The 16,463-nt window shown below is 34.4% G+C and overlaps 1 long non-coding RNA gene across 4 annotated transcripts; it reads left to right on the forward strand.

The window, feature by feature from the left end:
* The first annotated feature begins 2,252 nt into the window (after positions 1 to 2,252).
* On the forward strand, positions 2,253 to 11,013 carry LOC129904400 (uncharacterized). 4 transcript variants are annotated; one of them, XR_008770480.1, is made up of 7 exons: positions 2,253 to 2,562; positions 5,902 to 6,134; positions 6,237 to 8,634; positions 8,851 to 8,908; positions 9,007 to 9,123; positions 9,244 to 9,648; positions 10,789 to 11,013. It is a non-coding gene; the product is annotated as an uncharacterized LOC129904400 (long non-coding RNA). The 4 variants fall into 4 exon arrangements; XR_008762055.1 differs by having other exon boundaries at positions 7,905 to 8,634; XR_008762011.1 differs by having other exon boundaries at positions 6,004 to 6,134.
* Positions 11,014 to 16,463: the final 5,450 nt, after the last annotated feature.

The raw sequence follows: 16,463 nt of genomic DNA on the forward strand, positions 1-16,463 counted from the left end.
GTAATTTACCTTAAACTAAGCCTTTAATCCTAGTTCTGACATACCACTGGATTCACCTCGAAAAAACACACAAATCAGCCTCTATATTCAATCACTCAAATTAACTCTATATTGAAAGAAAAATCGTATCTCAAAGTTTTAAGAACATAAGTAAAAATGGGACTTAAAACGATCCTGATATGTTGGAAAATGGAACACCCGAAGGTCGCTTAAGCGACACCCACCAAGAGGCGGGCACTGCCTTAGCAACACAATGTCGTTTAAGCGATCTGTCGCTTTAGTGACCCCTACCCCAGGTGCCTAGTCACTTTATCGCTAGTCGCTTCAGTGACGACACCAGACACAACTGGTGCAAAAATAAACTTGGCATGTCCAATTCTCCGAAGAAGTACTCAAGATTCATTTGGAAACCTGTTTGTGCAAACGAGATATGCTACCCCACCAAATTCATTGTTTTAAACTCAATTGCACATTCAAAATTCCCGTAAGATGTTATTTTAAGGAAAAATGGGTCCCACATCCAAGTTTCATTTTGAGCCTAATTCTACAACAGGCCTCGAGATTAGATCATACACCTGGAGAAGAGAACGATGGGTCATTTTATACCAAACTCAACATTCGAAAACTAACCACGCTATCAAAATTTTCATTCGAATGCATTTTCAAAAAATGTTTACCAAAGTCAACCATAAGACAAATTTCAAAGGTAAAAGTGACAAATGGCCCCAAACTCATACTAATTACTGACAATGCTACTAGCCTAATTTGTCTATTTCGAAGTTGAAGGGACCATCAAAATTTTGTTCTAAGGTCAATTACCTGATGTTATGACTAAAGTCAACTTTTCAAGTTATAAAATCTCCATAATAGGGAAACATGCCTTAAACCCAAACGAATGACCAGGCGGCCTAATTACCGATACTAGAAGGTCATAAATTACCTAGGCTATCTAAAGGAATGCTCTATACAACAAAATAGTAGAAGAAACACAAAAATGACTTGGAGGGTCATTACAAGTTTAGTATACGTAAATTTGCACGCGTTTACCACATCAATTAATAAAAAGTGTATATAAAATAAATAATATTATTATATACACTTGTATCACCCTTCAACCCTAACCTGCACCACCTTCTCCCTGTATTTTCTATCATCTAAAATGACTTATCCATTCTTATTCCTCGAGATCCCTAAGTAACACTACTTAAATCCTCTACATCAATCCTAGACTTAGTTCTTACCCATTTTGTGTCCAGGATACAACCTACATTGATCTTTTTATTCTTAGAATCTTCACTAACTCGATAGACCTCCATGCCAATATCCCTATGTTCGATAATCCAAATCATGATATAGAAACTCTCATGATACTCTTGCCACCCCTGAATCCAATACAAATCGAGAACACCATTTTAAACTATTATCTTACCTAGAAGCCACTAATGTAGGTTATAGAAATAGTCAAATTGAAAAATATTAAGCAAGAAAGCAACTAACAGGACAAACAAGGATTAAATAGTCATACTAACAAGCGAACAACAAAATGGCAAGCAAGAAGGGTAAAATAACGAATCAAGAAAGAAAAAATCCCTAAATAAATACAAGCAAGAATGATTGAACACAGAATGAACAGTCAATTCAAATTAATTACTAAATAGGGAGAAAGATAAAGCATAGAATGGAGATCCTCAAAACATTATCAGGGCAGAACCCAGAAGTTCAGAAGAGGAACCTTGTTCCTCTTCACATAAAAGTATCACCTACTGCACATCTTAAGGTTATTGAAATTTATCCAACAGAGGTATCATAAAGGATCTTCTCTTTCACGACTTGTTTGAATTGGTGTCGTGTCCCTCACTACCAGATATTGGGCCTATGGGAAAACATTTACTGGTAACAATTTCTAAATCATTGTTATAACCTCTCTAATACAAGACCATTGCTAAAATATTTCATTGTCATTGACAGGACTTAGCAACCTGACCATTTCCATTATAATATGACCGTTGCAATAGTATTAGCTATAGAAACAATATTTTAAACAGTCATCTATGGTAATAGGTATCTGAAAATTAACTTATAGTGAACAATTCATTAATCATCTACATTTTCCCTCAATATTTTTCATCACCCACCAAATATCATTAATTTTTTTTATATTTTTTTATTTTTATATACTCAATTTAGAAACAACATATATACAAAATACAAAGAATATATTGTTTTTGAAACAACATTTCACTCACAAATGAGACACTATACTCTCTCTTCTCTCTAAACTTTTCTCTTCTCTCACAAATTAGACGTAAGCACCGCTGCAAATTGGCGGTAATTTTCTCAAAAAATTCACTAATATAACACATATTTGGCCATTATGAACTAAAATCTTCAAAGCCCTCTCATATCTTTGAGGGGTTGTGTGATTTTAGCTAGTGTTTTGGTGATTTTACCTGCATAATAAAAGGTGTTTTGTGATTTTAGCTACATCTATGAGATCTATTAGTGTTTCTGTTTGTGACTGGAGCTGGAGTAAGATTTCTTCAAGAAGTTTGGTCATTTAAGGTATATTTTTTAATCTCTTTTCTGCTCTCTAACTTTTTTCCTTGAAATAGTCAGATTATGTTGTTGAAACTGTGAGTGGTCTTCTTTTAAAATTTTAGGGTTAGTGAAATTGTTGGATTTTGCTGGTAGTTGAAGCTGTGTGTTGTAATTATTTAGTTGTATCTGTGTATTTGTGTTAAGTTTTTATTGTTAGTTACAATGTAAATATAATATTTTTGTATTGTAAGTGTGGTAGTAGCTACTATTTGTGGTCTTAATTTATTGTTGTTAGAATCTTTTTTGGTAGATTGTTCAATGTAACATTGATGTTGGATTTCCTATTGCATTAGGTTTTAATAAATCTGGTAGTGTGTTTTACTATGTTTCCTTTTTTCTTTATAATAAATTTGTGAAATTGATTACTTTGTACCAATTTTTTTATTTTTTTGATGTTGAATTCCTAAGTCATGATTTATTAAAACAAGAATTTATGAGACATGATTTGAACTGAGCTTCATATTTTTTGTAAAGTTAAATTAAATTTGAAATATTTCCATTTGTTGAACCTAAATGAGTTATTAATAAAGGTGTTGATGTGTTAGTGATACCTGATTGTATGTATATCATTGTTAAATAGGAAGTAATAGAAATAGTCTATCAAGTAGTAGTGTTGCATCTTTCATTTTTTTTTAAAAAAATTGAATCTACTTTTGCTTTTAATTGAACAATGATAAAATATTTCACTATACGTATCATATATAGGACATCAATGGTTCTTAGTTTTTGATTTAGTAGTTAGGATTATGTCCAAAATTATTTTCTAGTTGTTATTCTGGCTTGTTTTTGGGTTATCATAAAGTAATAGTGTGAAGTGCTTGCTATTGTTCTTGCATTAAATCTTAAAATGCATAGTGTAGTTTGAGATATGATTATCTAGTTGGATTGTTTTGATGTATTGTTTAGCAACTGAACATTATTGTCTTTTTGTTTGTTGGTTAATTTATATGATTTCTTGTGTCACATAGATGTCAATCAATATTTTAGATAGAAGTTGGATGAACCTAAGAAGAAGCATAGTGAGTTCATCAATGGAGTGAAGGATTTTCTTTATAGGGAATATGAACAAGGTTCTAGAGAACAAATATTATGCCCATGTGATACTTGTAAGAATCTCTATTGGCATTTTAGAAATATTGTGGAGGATCACTTATTGGCAAAAGGATTTGTTGTAGGATACAAGAGGTGGATTTCTCATGAGGAAAGGATATCTACAAATATACCTCATTCAAGCAGCAATAATGATGAAACTTGTAACAATCACGATGATACTGATGGACAACTTCATGACACATTTAGAAATATAGAAGATAATGTAGAGCATGGAGAAGGGGATGAGAGAAGGACTATCAAAAAGGCAAAAAAGTTTTTCAGATTAGTTGAAGAAGGGAAAAATGAGTTATATCCAAGGTGTGAGAACTTCAACAAGTTGAGTTTCGTGATTCGATTATACTTGGTTAAAACTATGCATAGGTTGAGTAATGTGGTCTTTTAAGATTTGCTAGACTTATTCAAAGAGGCATTTCCATATGCTCAACTGCCTGAGTCTTTTAGTAAGGCTAGAAAATCATAAATGATTTAGGTCTCGGTTATGAAAAAATACATGCGTGTACTAATAATTGCATGCTCTTTTGGAAAGACAATGTAGATGTTGATAATTGCTCTATGTTTGGGTCTTCTAGATTGTAAAATGTTGTTGATGGATTGACTACTGGAAAATCTAAAATACCAGCTAAGGTTTTGGGATATTGTCCTTTGAAGCCTTAGCTACAAAGACTATTCATGCGTTCTGACACTGCTACTGCAATGAGATGGCATGACACTGAACGACCTAACGACGGTAATTTAAGACACCCTGCTGATGGAGAAGCTTAGAAGGATTTTGACTCTTTGCATCTATCCTTTTTGAATAATTCTCAAAATCTCAGATTGGGTCTTTTAAGTGATGGGGTTAATCAATTTCTTTCCATGAGTATTTCCCATGGCACATTGCCTATTATGTTGATGAATTACAATCTGTCACCATGGATTTGCATGAAGATAGAGTACATAATGTTGTCAATGATCATTCCAGGTCCATCCTCTCTTGGAAATGATATTGATGTGTACCTATAACCATTAATTGATGAATTGAATAAGCTATGGGAAATTGGGGAAGAAACATATGATGCCCATACAAACCAAATATTTCAAATGCGTGTAGCCTTGTTATGGACAGTTAGCAATTTTTCAGTGCTAGAATGCTGTCCGGATGGAGCACTAAGGGAAGATTAGCATCTCCAACTTGTAACTATAGCACGTCCTCTCAATATCTGAAACATAGTTGAAAGATGTGTTACTTGGGTCATCGGCCATTTTTGCCTCCTAATCATCCATATCGAAGAGACAAGAAATCCTTTAATGATGTGGAGAATCATAGACCTTCACCCACACCTTTGTCAGGAAGAGAATAGTTGAAAAGCTACAGGATTTCAACAATATTTTTGCAAAGGGCGAAAAGAAAAGACGTACAACTACTGAGGGTCCATGGAAAAAAAGATTTTTCTTTCAATTACCATATTGGGCTACAAATAAGTTGAGGCACAATCTGTATGTAATGCTTATTAAGAAAAAACCTTTTTTATAGTTTGTTTGCGTCTTTACTAGATGTATTAGGAAAGTCAAAGGATCACATTAATTCTTGATATGACTTGCAAGTAATGGGGATAAGGAAGGAGCTGCATCCCGTAAAAGATAATAGAAATGGAAACGTATACTTAGCTAAATCCTGATTTTCCATGAAACTAGAAGAAAAAAAATATTTTGCACAGTTTTTTAAAAATTCCAAACTACCAAAAGGGTGCGCCTCAAACATATCAAACCATGTAGATGTAGAACAAATAAAGATATCAGGTTATAAGATCCACGATGCACATATTATGATGCATTACTTGCTACAGATTGTAGTTCGTAAATCATTACCTAAGAATGTTGTGGCAGTTTTGATTAGGTTGGGAAACTTCTTTAAAGTCATATGCAGTAAGGTAATAAATTGAGTAGATCTAGAGGGATTGCAAGCTGAAATCAAAGAAATTGAATGTGAGCTTGAAAAGATATTTCCTTTAACCATTTTTGATATAATGGAACATTTGCCTATTCATTCGGTAGATAAAATTAGGTTGGGGGTCCAAATCATCTTCGTTATATGTATCCCATGGAGAGAGAACTATGTGAATTTAAGGACCTTGTTCGTAATCGGTATAATTCAGAAGGTTCAATACTAGAGGGTTTTATTGCAAACGAATTTTTGAACTTTGGTTCCAGATACTTACATGATAGAGTAAAGATAAGATTCAGCAGAATCAAATAGAGGATTACGAAGATTTTCAAAAAGAGAAAAATGATGTATCAAGTGTATTCTTGAAGCTTGGGCATCCAGTTGGAAATGAGAAGAAGACAAAAAGAAAGCCTTTGAAGATGAATCAACAGTTATCTTCTGAAGTACATCGATATATATTGTTCAACGCCGGACATGAACAAGACAAGGATTTTATCAAGTAAGTCTTTATATTTTGAACTTCATTTATTTTGTTACTATTAAAGTACTATAAACTTCACTTATAAATTCTTAATGGTTGTATTTTAATTATTAATTGTAGGGAACATAAAGCTTTATTTGACAATACTGTTAGAAAAAATGTATGGACAAGAGCAAGAACTCACAGTCAGGAATTCGACATCTGGTTCAAAGAGAAGGTTGAAATAGTTGAAATGCCTAATCAGTTAAGGTGGCTAGATAAAGGGCCTAATAGGATGGCAACTAGAAAATATAATGCCTATTTCATTAATGGATACTGATTTCATGTAGTACATTGGGATTCCACACAGAAGTCTCAAAACAGTGGAGTGTCTTTGACTGTGACAACTGATAGTTTTGCTAGTGTCCGAGATCAGAATCCCATTGATGGAGAGGTTATCTATTATGGTGCTATTCAAGATATTATCGAGCTCGATTATTATGGTTGTTTTATTATTGTACTATTTGGATGTGCTTGGTATCAACAGATTACGTAGTATAGAAGACCCTTTTGTGTTGGCCTCTCAAGTGCATCAAGTGTTTTATGTGGAGGATCCAACTGAGACATGTGTTTATTATGCAATTTATTTGTATGAATTGGTGGGAGAAAATTGTCCTAACATAGAAGAGATATTTTGGAGGGAGTCTACTAAAGACTTTGGTCCATCGAACACAGCACCCGATGTTGACATTAGAAGCTCAAGAGAGAATATCTTTGTTGATGTTGTTCATGTGCTACATGATGCACAATTCTTAGAAGATACAACTATGGAAACATTAGAAGAGGAAGATGATTATGATGATACTGATTAGGATGGAATAGAAGTAGATGATTAAATAAAAAACTTTAGAACTGTTGTAGCTTCTTTAAACATTCGTCTAAATGACAGATGCCTCGTAAAGTTGTTTAACTGGAATATTTTAGTTTGCCATATTAGACATGACTTTTGTTGATTTGTTTGTCTAATTGTTTATAGATTATGACATTGTTGCTTGAAACTTTTGCTAATACTTGATGCTCCTTGTTAATCCTATCTATTTAACTTAGAATTTTGATAATTTTTTTAGTTGTTTTGAATAATAAAATACTCTATTACTTATATGTTAAAATGCCGATTTCCTAAACTACACTGGCCATGTTCTTGATGTAGTTATTTCAATATGTATTTGGTGCCTGATTTCTCTACTACTCTATTAATTAGTAAGGTGATATGATGCGTATATGTAGTCTTGTTTAGCTAGATTGTGCATTCATGAGTCCAAATAAAAACAAAACTGTGAAGGAGAAGAAAAAGAATATGACGGCTAGAAGTTTTACATCCATGGCATGCAAATGGTCTTTGTCATTGAAAACAAAGCCAGCTGTTGAGCATATTCTGTGTCAGAAATCTTCTTCTGATCTAGTTTCAAAAGCTTGAGAGGAACTGGTACCTCAAAAGTCTCCTCAAAATACTTCCACTACAAATGCACAAGCTATACATGCATTGTTGCCTTAAAAGAATTCCACTTAGAAATCATAAGGTATACAGCAGGAAATGCCACCACAAAATTATCCTCAGAAGTCGATGAGATCAAAAGAAAAAGCTATACAAGAACAAGTTCCATTTGTCTAAAAAATCTTCCACTATTGAAGCACAAGCTGTTCAGGAACTGGTTCAATGGGTTACTCGGAATTATACTGCCCTAAAAGCACAAGCTGGTCAGGTACAACTGCAATAAGTGACTATGGATTCTTTCTCTGTTGGAACAGAACTTGCCGAGGAACAAATGCAACAAGAGACAAGAGATTTTCCTACTCTAGAAGGAGAAGATGTGCAGGATCAAGAACAAGAAGAACCACTGGATTCAGGAGAAAATGATTTATCCGTAGAACAAGGAAAGAAAATATAAGTATACTTTTTACTATTGAATCAATTTACATTGTTGTTAATATGTTGTTTAACATTGTTTAATTTGTATTCCCTTTGAGAAAAATGAAAAATAGAGGAGGTACAGTAATGACACATATACACACTCGTAAAGACCGTAAAGTCATTGTTCTAAATAGGTAAAATCAACCAGTTGGTCCTACTGCAGCAGTAGTAGTAGAGCTTGGTATCTTTCTTGGAACTTTGGCAATAAATGCAATGCTTTGTCCTCTTCATATACATAAGTGGAGTATTGTGGATACAAAAAAGGATAAGTGGGAATATACCCTGGTTTTCATTCCTTTTCAATAATCTTAGTTAAGAATAATTTGTAGTTTCTATATTACTAACCCAAGGAACAATTTGTAGGAGAAATACAAATTTCCTGAAGTTGGAAAATTATGGATTTTAAAAGGAATTCAGTCTGCTCGGAGATAGTACAAGAACTACTTGTATAAGAATCACTATATATCATTTGCAACTAATGCTCTTCGATTGGCAAACAAACGTGACGAAGTTTCAGATTATGATTTCATGGATCTTCTCAAGTATTGGGGAAGTGACGAATTCAAGGTAAGATATGAATCATGCAAACTTTAAGTTGGTTCTTTTTTATATATATCTTGCAATACAATTTTAGAATTGTAGGAAAACTATTTTCTATGATCTTTGTGATCGAAAAAAACTAAAAAGCTGATCACTCCGGTTATTTATATTCTTAACGACTCGACTAACTCTTTTGTTCTTGATTTTTTTATTAAGTTCAATTAATAATAATGCTATTTACAGAAAATGAGTGAAGAAATTGCAAAGAGTCGAAAAAAATTAAAGAATCTACATACTGCTGGTATGTGATATGTGACAACTTGGTGTGTTCTCTTCTTAAATAATTAATTATGATTTGATTCATTAAATGTTTATTGATACAAACTTTTATGTAATTAGGAAAAAGAGAAGAGAACTTCTGGTGAAGTATCACAAAAGGAACTCTTTGTGGTTACAAGATCAAGGAAACTCGGTCGAGTATACAAGGACACTGATGATGATATGATTATTAAAATTGTATTAATCATCTATATTTTAATATTATTTATCTATGTGTTTATATATATATATATATATATATATATATATATATCAGTTTGATTAGCTTAAATTCAATCATTTGAACTTGATTTATAGGCTAAAATGGACAAAAATTCAAAGTCAATCAAGTGAAGAAGGCCAAGAATCTATTGATGCTTTTACCACTGTCATGGGACCTGAACATCCAGTATTTGTGAGATTTTATTGGCCAGGAGTTATTAAAACTAATCTAAAACCGAAGAAAAGTGGTGAGTCCTCCATAGCTGATACCAATGAAATGCAGAAGAAGATGGATGAATTGGAAGATAGAATGGTGGAAAAGTTAAAACTTCAAAAAAAAAAGCTTACACCATGAAGTTACAGTTGACATACTTAAATGCCTTAATAATATGTACCCTGGGTTTTAATTGGATGATGACATATTGGCAGCAACTTGTGCTCAACCACAACAAGAATATATCCAACCAATCAATCAACCATCTGCCACTAGCAACAATCAAGGTATGATTCTCCTCTTGTTATTATTCTTCTTCTCCTTCTTCATCATCTTCTTCTTCTGATTTATTCGTAGTTATCAGTCAGGAAGGTGCTAGCAATTATTTTCTTTCATTGCTCTATTTAAGTTTTAATTCATCTGCCAATTATCCCAAAGTTATTATCATGATTAAATGTTGTGGTTCTCTGAAACAGTGATTTTATTCACACTATATGATTTTGATATTTATACATTAGAATCTATATATGTGTGTGATTTTATGTATGTATGGTTTTGGTTTTGGTTTTAGTTTTGATATTCAAATATTGAAATTTTGGTTATTGTTTTAGTTGTTGTATTCAACGGTTTGTGGTTTTGGTTTTAATTTTGGCATTCCAATGACATGGTTCTGTTTATGATTTTGGTACTATTATTCAAATGTTATTATTTGGATTCTACTTTTAGTATTCAAATAATGTAGTTTTAGTTTTGGTATTCAACTAATGAGGTTTTATTAATGGTATACAAATGTAGTAGTTTTAATTTTGATTATAGGTTTAGTTATGGTATTCAACAGTTTGTGGTTTTGGTTTTAATTTTGGCATTCAAATGATGTGGTTCTGCTTATGATGTTGGTATTATTATATAAATGATGCCGTTAGGATTTTAGTTTTTGTATTCAAATTTAGTGGTTTGGGTTTTGATTTCATATTCAAATGCTGTAGTTTTGGTTTTGGTATTCAACTTATGAGGTTTTGATACTCGTATTCAAATGTTGTAGTTTTGATTTTGATATTCAATTTTATTGTTTTGGATTTTATTCCTTGTTTGTATGATTTTGTTTAGGATCCAGTTAGTTAATGTTAGGGATATTAATACTATTAACAACTTAACGAGCTCTTGAAAGCTACTTATACTGCGTTTAAGGTTATGGTTTTTCATGTTGCATTTAATCTTGAAAATGGACTGATTTCACATGCCATGTATATGACTTTGCAGTGTTATCAAAGACTTGATAGGTAGTGTTACTTTTATTTGCTAAGAAAGCTTGATGCCTTTCTTCCCTCACCTCATGTCACTTCCTATCTTTAATTTGACTATAATTTAAGTTCTAGAAGATAAATGATGAAAATTGATTCATAAATTTTATTTATCAACTTTTGTAGGTCAAGAATACAATATAGGTGGTGATGAAAACATGGATGAGGACGACATTTGAGATTTGCTTGAAAGTTGTTGAAACTCTTGCATCATGACCAGATCTTTTGTTGATATAATGAAGTCTTATTTTGTTATCAAGTTGAAACTTGTACCAATTGTTGTATCTTTTTACCATAGATCATATTGTCACTAATTTTTTGTGCCTTTAGAGAATGACCTTATGACTTGCACATTTTGTTTATTTTGCGCCTATAAGCTGGGTAGCATGTTGGTTTGACTAAGATATTTAAAATTAGAATCGATCATCTTTCGTGAAATTTTCAATTCCATATGTCAAATATTTATAATTACAGCCCAAGTTGGAACATATATGTATTGTTCCAGTAAGTATAATAGATCTGTTGCGGTAGCCTTCTCATTAGGACAGGCTACAAATTGTTGAAACTGATGAGGACTACTACAATTGGTAAACAAAACCATTGTGGTAGCCCTTAAGATCAATTTCACGACAATAGCAACAACCCGTAGAAAAAAACATAATAACCTTTGCAATAGAACAATACATTCGTTATAACATATTGCAATTAATTGTTCCAAAAATATAATAACCGTTGCAATATAGATATCAAATCGGTTACAATGAAGATAATAGAACTATTGTAAAACATCCAATGCAATGGTTCTTACCGTGCCATTTATCTAAGAAAATTATTTATAGTGAGGGATGAATAGCCATTTCAATAAGAGTACCTTAAGGAACAGTTATTGTAATAGTTACATGAATTGTTTCCATAAAGCTATTATTTGCTACCTTGTGCGGCGGGCTTACCATCCGTTGCCATAGTGTTGGTGTAATGGGTTAAAGGCCTACAACAACAATATCTATATTGTTGGTATCCGCCCATTTTTAGTAGTGCCTATGACTTCGAAACATTCATATCCTCTTTTGAAACAGCACATAAGTAGTTAAATCTCGACTTTTTAGTCTTAAAGATGTAATGGTACTTCAAATACTGCTATTGGGTCACACAATGTCACTGCCTTCAAAATTACCTCACTTTGTGTTAAAACACAGGAGAAGACCAAAATGTCTCCTTTTAATTTTTTTGTCGGATTGGCCTCAAGGGGACCCTTCACGGTCTGTGGTGCTCACCACAGCCCATGGTGGCGTCCCGTGATAAAGGGCTTGGGATTTATTTTTGGAAGTTTCCAAGGAGGGTCTCTGAACTTTCTTCACGATTCATGAAGGGAGTCACGACCCGTGAAACATGGATGTGGTCCAAGTCCTACAGGAGGCCTGTAAAGTGACCACCACAGAAACACACCACGGTTCGTGAAGACCTCCACGACCCACAGGGGTCATCCGTGGTCCTTGCCTTTAAGTGTTTCGTGATATGTTTTGGGAAGGGTTAAAATTGAGGGCTTTACAACACATGGTGCTCACCACGGCCCATGGTCCCTCATCGTGGTCCCTTCCCTACAGGTCTGAGCCTCTGAGTCACAACCACAGTGGCTTATTATGAGGCCTGGTATGTCCCACAGCACATGGTGGCCTTCCGTGGTCGACACCTGGTGCTAGTTTTCAGCATTTCTCAGAACTTTCATTCTTTGTTCCTTATTTTAGGACTTTTCAAATTTCCAGGGTCTTACAATATCTCCCCCTTGGAAACATTTGTCCTAGAATGAGAATCATTATCATAGAAAAGGACATGGCACGAGGACTAGCAGCCTAACATGAATACAATGACACTTGAAATATATAAAATAGGAGATCTTAAAACTTAGTATAAAACATGGCTTTAAAATTCAACTTTAGGAACATGCATGCATATGAAGAGTTAGGAAAAGTGAAACATAGGAGTCTCAAACATTTGAGCATGAATAGCTTAGTATCTTATGCTTGAGTAGAATGGATGAGATGTGGGTAACATTTTATCATATACACTTCCGCTTCCCAAGTAAAACTTTTAACTTGTTAGTTCCTCCAAATGACTTTGACGGATTCAACTTCTTTGTTACTTATTCTATTAACTTGCTGGTCCAAAATCTCAACCGGGACCTCTTCATAGGTAAAGTTCTCTTCAATATTCACTACTTCTAGAGGCATAATGGAATTTGGATGACCCACACACTTTCTCAACCTTGACACATGAAAGACCGGATGAACCATACTCATCCCGAAAGGCAACTCTAACTTGTACGCAACCTTGCTGAAATGTTCTAAGATTCTATAAGGCCCCTCATACCTAGGGATTAGTGTATTTTTCGTACCAAAATGAACTACACCCTTCATAGGAGAAACCTTCAAATATACCCAATCATCCACATTAAACTCAAGATCCCTTCTTGTAGTATTGAAATAGGACTTTTGACGACTTTGAGTTTGTCTTCAGCCTTTCTCTAATGACTCTCACCTTCTTTGAAGCATTAAGAACCAAATTGAGACCCAACAAGGTCATCTCACCTACTTTTAACCAACCAACTGGAGATCTACATCATCTCTCATACAAGGCCTTAAATGCTTCCATCCTGATGCTTGAGTGGTAGCTATTGTTGTAGGAGAATTCAATGAGGGTTAGATGATCATCCCAACTCCCCATGAAATACAACACACAAGACCTTAAAATATCCTATAATGTTTGAATTATATGTTTGGCTTCCCCATCGGTTTGAGGATTCAATGGTACTTAGCTTCACCTTGGTACCAAGACCTCTTTGAAACAATCTCCAAAAATAATAAGTGAATTGGGTACCACAATTCAAAATAATTGACAATGTCATACCATGTAACCTCACCTACTCCCGAATATATAATTTAGCATAATCTTCGGCACTATAAGATGTCTTGACCAATAGAAAGTGAGCCGACTTAGTCATTCTATCAACAATCACCCAAATTGAATCATGACATTTCCCAGTATGAGGCAAACCCACTACAAAATCCATATTCATATCTTTCCACTTCTAAGAGGGAATTTCAATGTCTTGAGCTAGGCCACCCGACCTTTGATTTTTGGCCTTAACTTGTTGGCAATTTAGACATTCGGACACAAACCTTGGTATATCCTTTTTCATTCCATTCTACTAATAAAGTTCCTTTAAGTCTCGGTACATTTTCGTTGAACTGCGATGAATGGAGTATGAAAAATTATGAGTCACCTTCAAAATTAAATTCCTTAGGCTATCCACATCCGAAACATATAATCGGCCTTGGTAGTGTAATACCCCATCTCCTCTTTGTGAAGAGAATTCTACCTTCTTTTTCTTCACCATCCTCTTCAACTTTACAAAATTTGGAAGGTCTTGTTTTGACTGAACATCCACCATCAATAATGATTCGGACCCATTATGAACAAACATACAACCATCATCGAAACCACTCAACTTCACCCCTAATCTAGCCAACGGATGAAAAAATTTCACCAACTCCCTCCTTCCTTAATCCATATGGGCCACACTCCCTATAGACACTCTACTAAGTGCATCGACAATTATATTGGCCTTATCCGGATAATAATGCACACTCATGTCATAGTCCTTGGATTGAGGTCTTTTTAAGTGAATACATATTTGATACTTTTGTTATCGGTGAACACATCCACATGCACCTCGTAGAGAAAATATTGCAAAATCTTTAAAGAAAATACGACGGCCGCTAACTCAAGATAATGGGTAGGGTAGTTATGATAAAGCACCTTCAATTATGTAGAAGCATAGGCTATAACCTTACTATTTTGCATCAAGACACAACCCAAACAAATCTTTGAGGGATCAAAATAAACCACAAAACCTTCTAGTCCCTCCGGTAGAGTGAAAATAGAAGAGGAGGTAAGTCGATCTTTCAAAGTTTGGAAACTCTTTTCACACTTATTCATCCATAGGAACTTTGCCTATTTTGTGTCAATTTTTTCATAGGAGATGAGATGAAATAGAAACCTTCAACTAATCTTCTATAGTACCTGGCTAGACCCAAGAAGCTCCTAATATTCGAAAGTGACAATGGTTAAGGCCAATTCTTGACCACCTCTATTTTCTTAGGAACAACCTTAATCCCATCATCGGACACTATGTTACCAACAAAGGCCACCTCCTTCAACCAAAATTCATACTTATTAAATTTGGAAAATAGTTTCCTTTCCCTGAATGTTTGAAGCACAACCTTCAATTGATTCTTATGCTCTTCCTCACCCCTAGATTAAATCAAGATTTCATCAATGAAAACGAACATGAAAGTATCAACATAGGGTTTTAACTCCCAATTAATTAAATCCATGAACACCGCCGATGCATTCATCAACCTAAAGGAAATCACTAAAAACTCAAACCTTATTCAAAATGCCATCTTGGGAATGTCACACTCCCTCACCCTTAGTTGATAATAGCCAGACCGAAGATCGATCTTAGAGAAATGACTTACCCCATGCAATTGATCAAATAAATCATCTATCCTATAGATTGGGTACTTGTTCTTAATGATCACCTTATTTAATTGTCAGTAGCCTATTCACATTCGAAGCGATCCATTCTTCTTTCTCACAAACAACATGGGAGCACTCAATGGTAAAGTACTTAGCCTTAGTCTTTCAATTATTCCTTCAACTCCATTAATTCTGCCTAGACCATTCAGTACGAAGGAATAGAGATAGATTGGGTATCGGAGAGAAGATTGATACCAAAGTTAACTTCCCTTTCAGGATGGATACCGAGAATGTCATCTAGAAACTCATTAACTATGGGGACCAACTCAAGAGAAGGACTTTCAGAGTCGATATCTCTAACCCTCATAATATGTTAATGAAACCCTTAGCAATGAACCTTTGGACCTTAAGGCAAGAAATGAACCTACCCTTCACTACCAAATCATGACCCATCCATTCAAGAATAGACTTATTTGGAAATTGAAACTTTACTCGATGAGTCCTACAATCTATAGAGGCATAAGATGCATATAACCAATCCATCCTAAGTATAACATCAAAATCTACCATGTCAAGCTCTAGAGGTCACAAGGAACAACATTATGCAAGATAGAATTGGATGACCCTTTTAGTCTTTTCTATCAACAACCGGCTCACCAATGGGGTAGCCATCAAATAAGGCTCTACTAATATTTTAGATAGCACATCAAACCTATTAGTTACTAATGGATTAACAAACGACAAGTTTGTACCCAGATCTAACAATGCATACACATCAAAAGCAAAGACCTTTAACATACTAGTAACAACAATAGGTGCTTCCTCAAACTCTTATCTCCTATGCAAAGCATAAAAGTGGTTGGTGCATCGGGCTGCCTCTTTGAGCTTGTTGACCTTGAGCAATTTGTCCTTGAGACCTACCACTACCACCTCTACAATTTTGAACATGAGGACCAGCTTTACCATACTTGAAGCATGCATGGATCCGGCTAAGCATTCCTCTTTAAGTGTCTTACCACACTTCTTGCAAGTGGGGAAAGTTTGAGCATCAACATTCTCTCTTAGAACCATCGCGTTAGCACCCTTATCCTTGTTGAATCTTAGAGGAGAAGTATTAGTGGAACCTTGCCCCATGAATCATTTTCCACCTTGGTCCTTGCTATTTCTACCATAACTAGACCTTTGAAGATTGAACCCCCACCATTAACTCTAGCCTTCTTGAACTCTCTTGAACTCTCTCTAAACTTCTCATCTTCAATTTG

This window comes from Solanum dulcamara, chromosome 1 (genome assembly GCF_947179165.1).
Source record: "Solanum dulcamara chromosome 1, daSolDulc1.2, whole genome shotgun sequence".
Taxonomy (NCBI): Eukaryota; Viridiplantae; Streptophyta; class Magnoliopsida; order Solanales; family Solanaceae; genus Solanum; species Solanum dulcamara.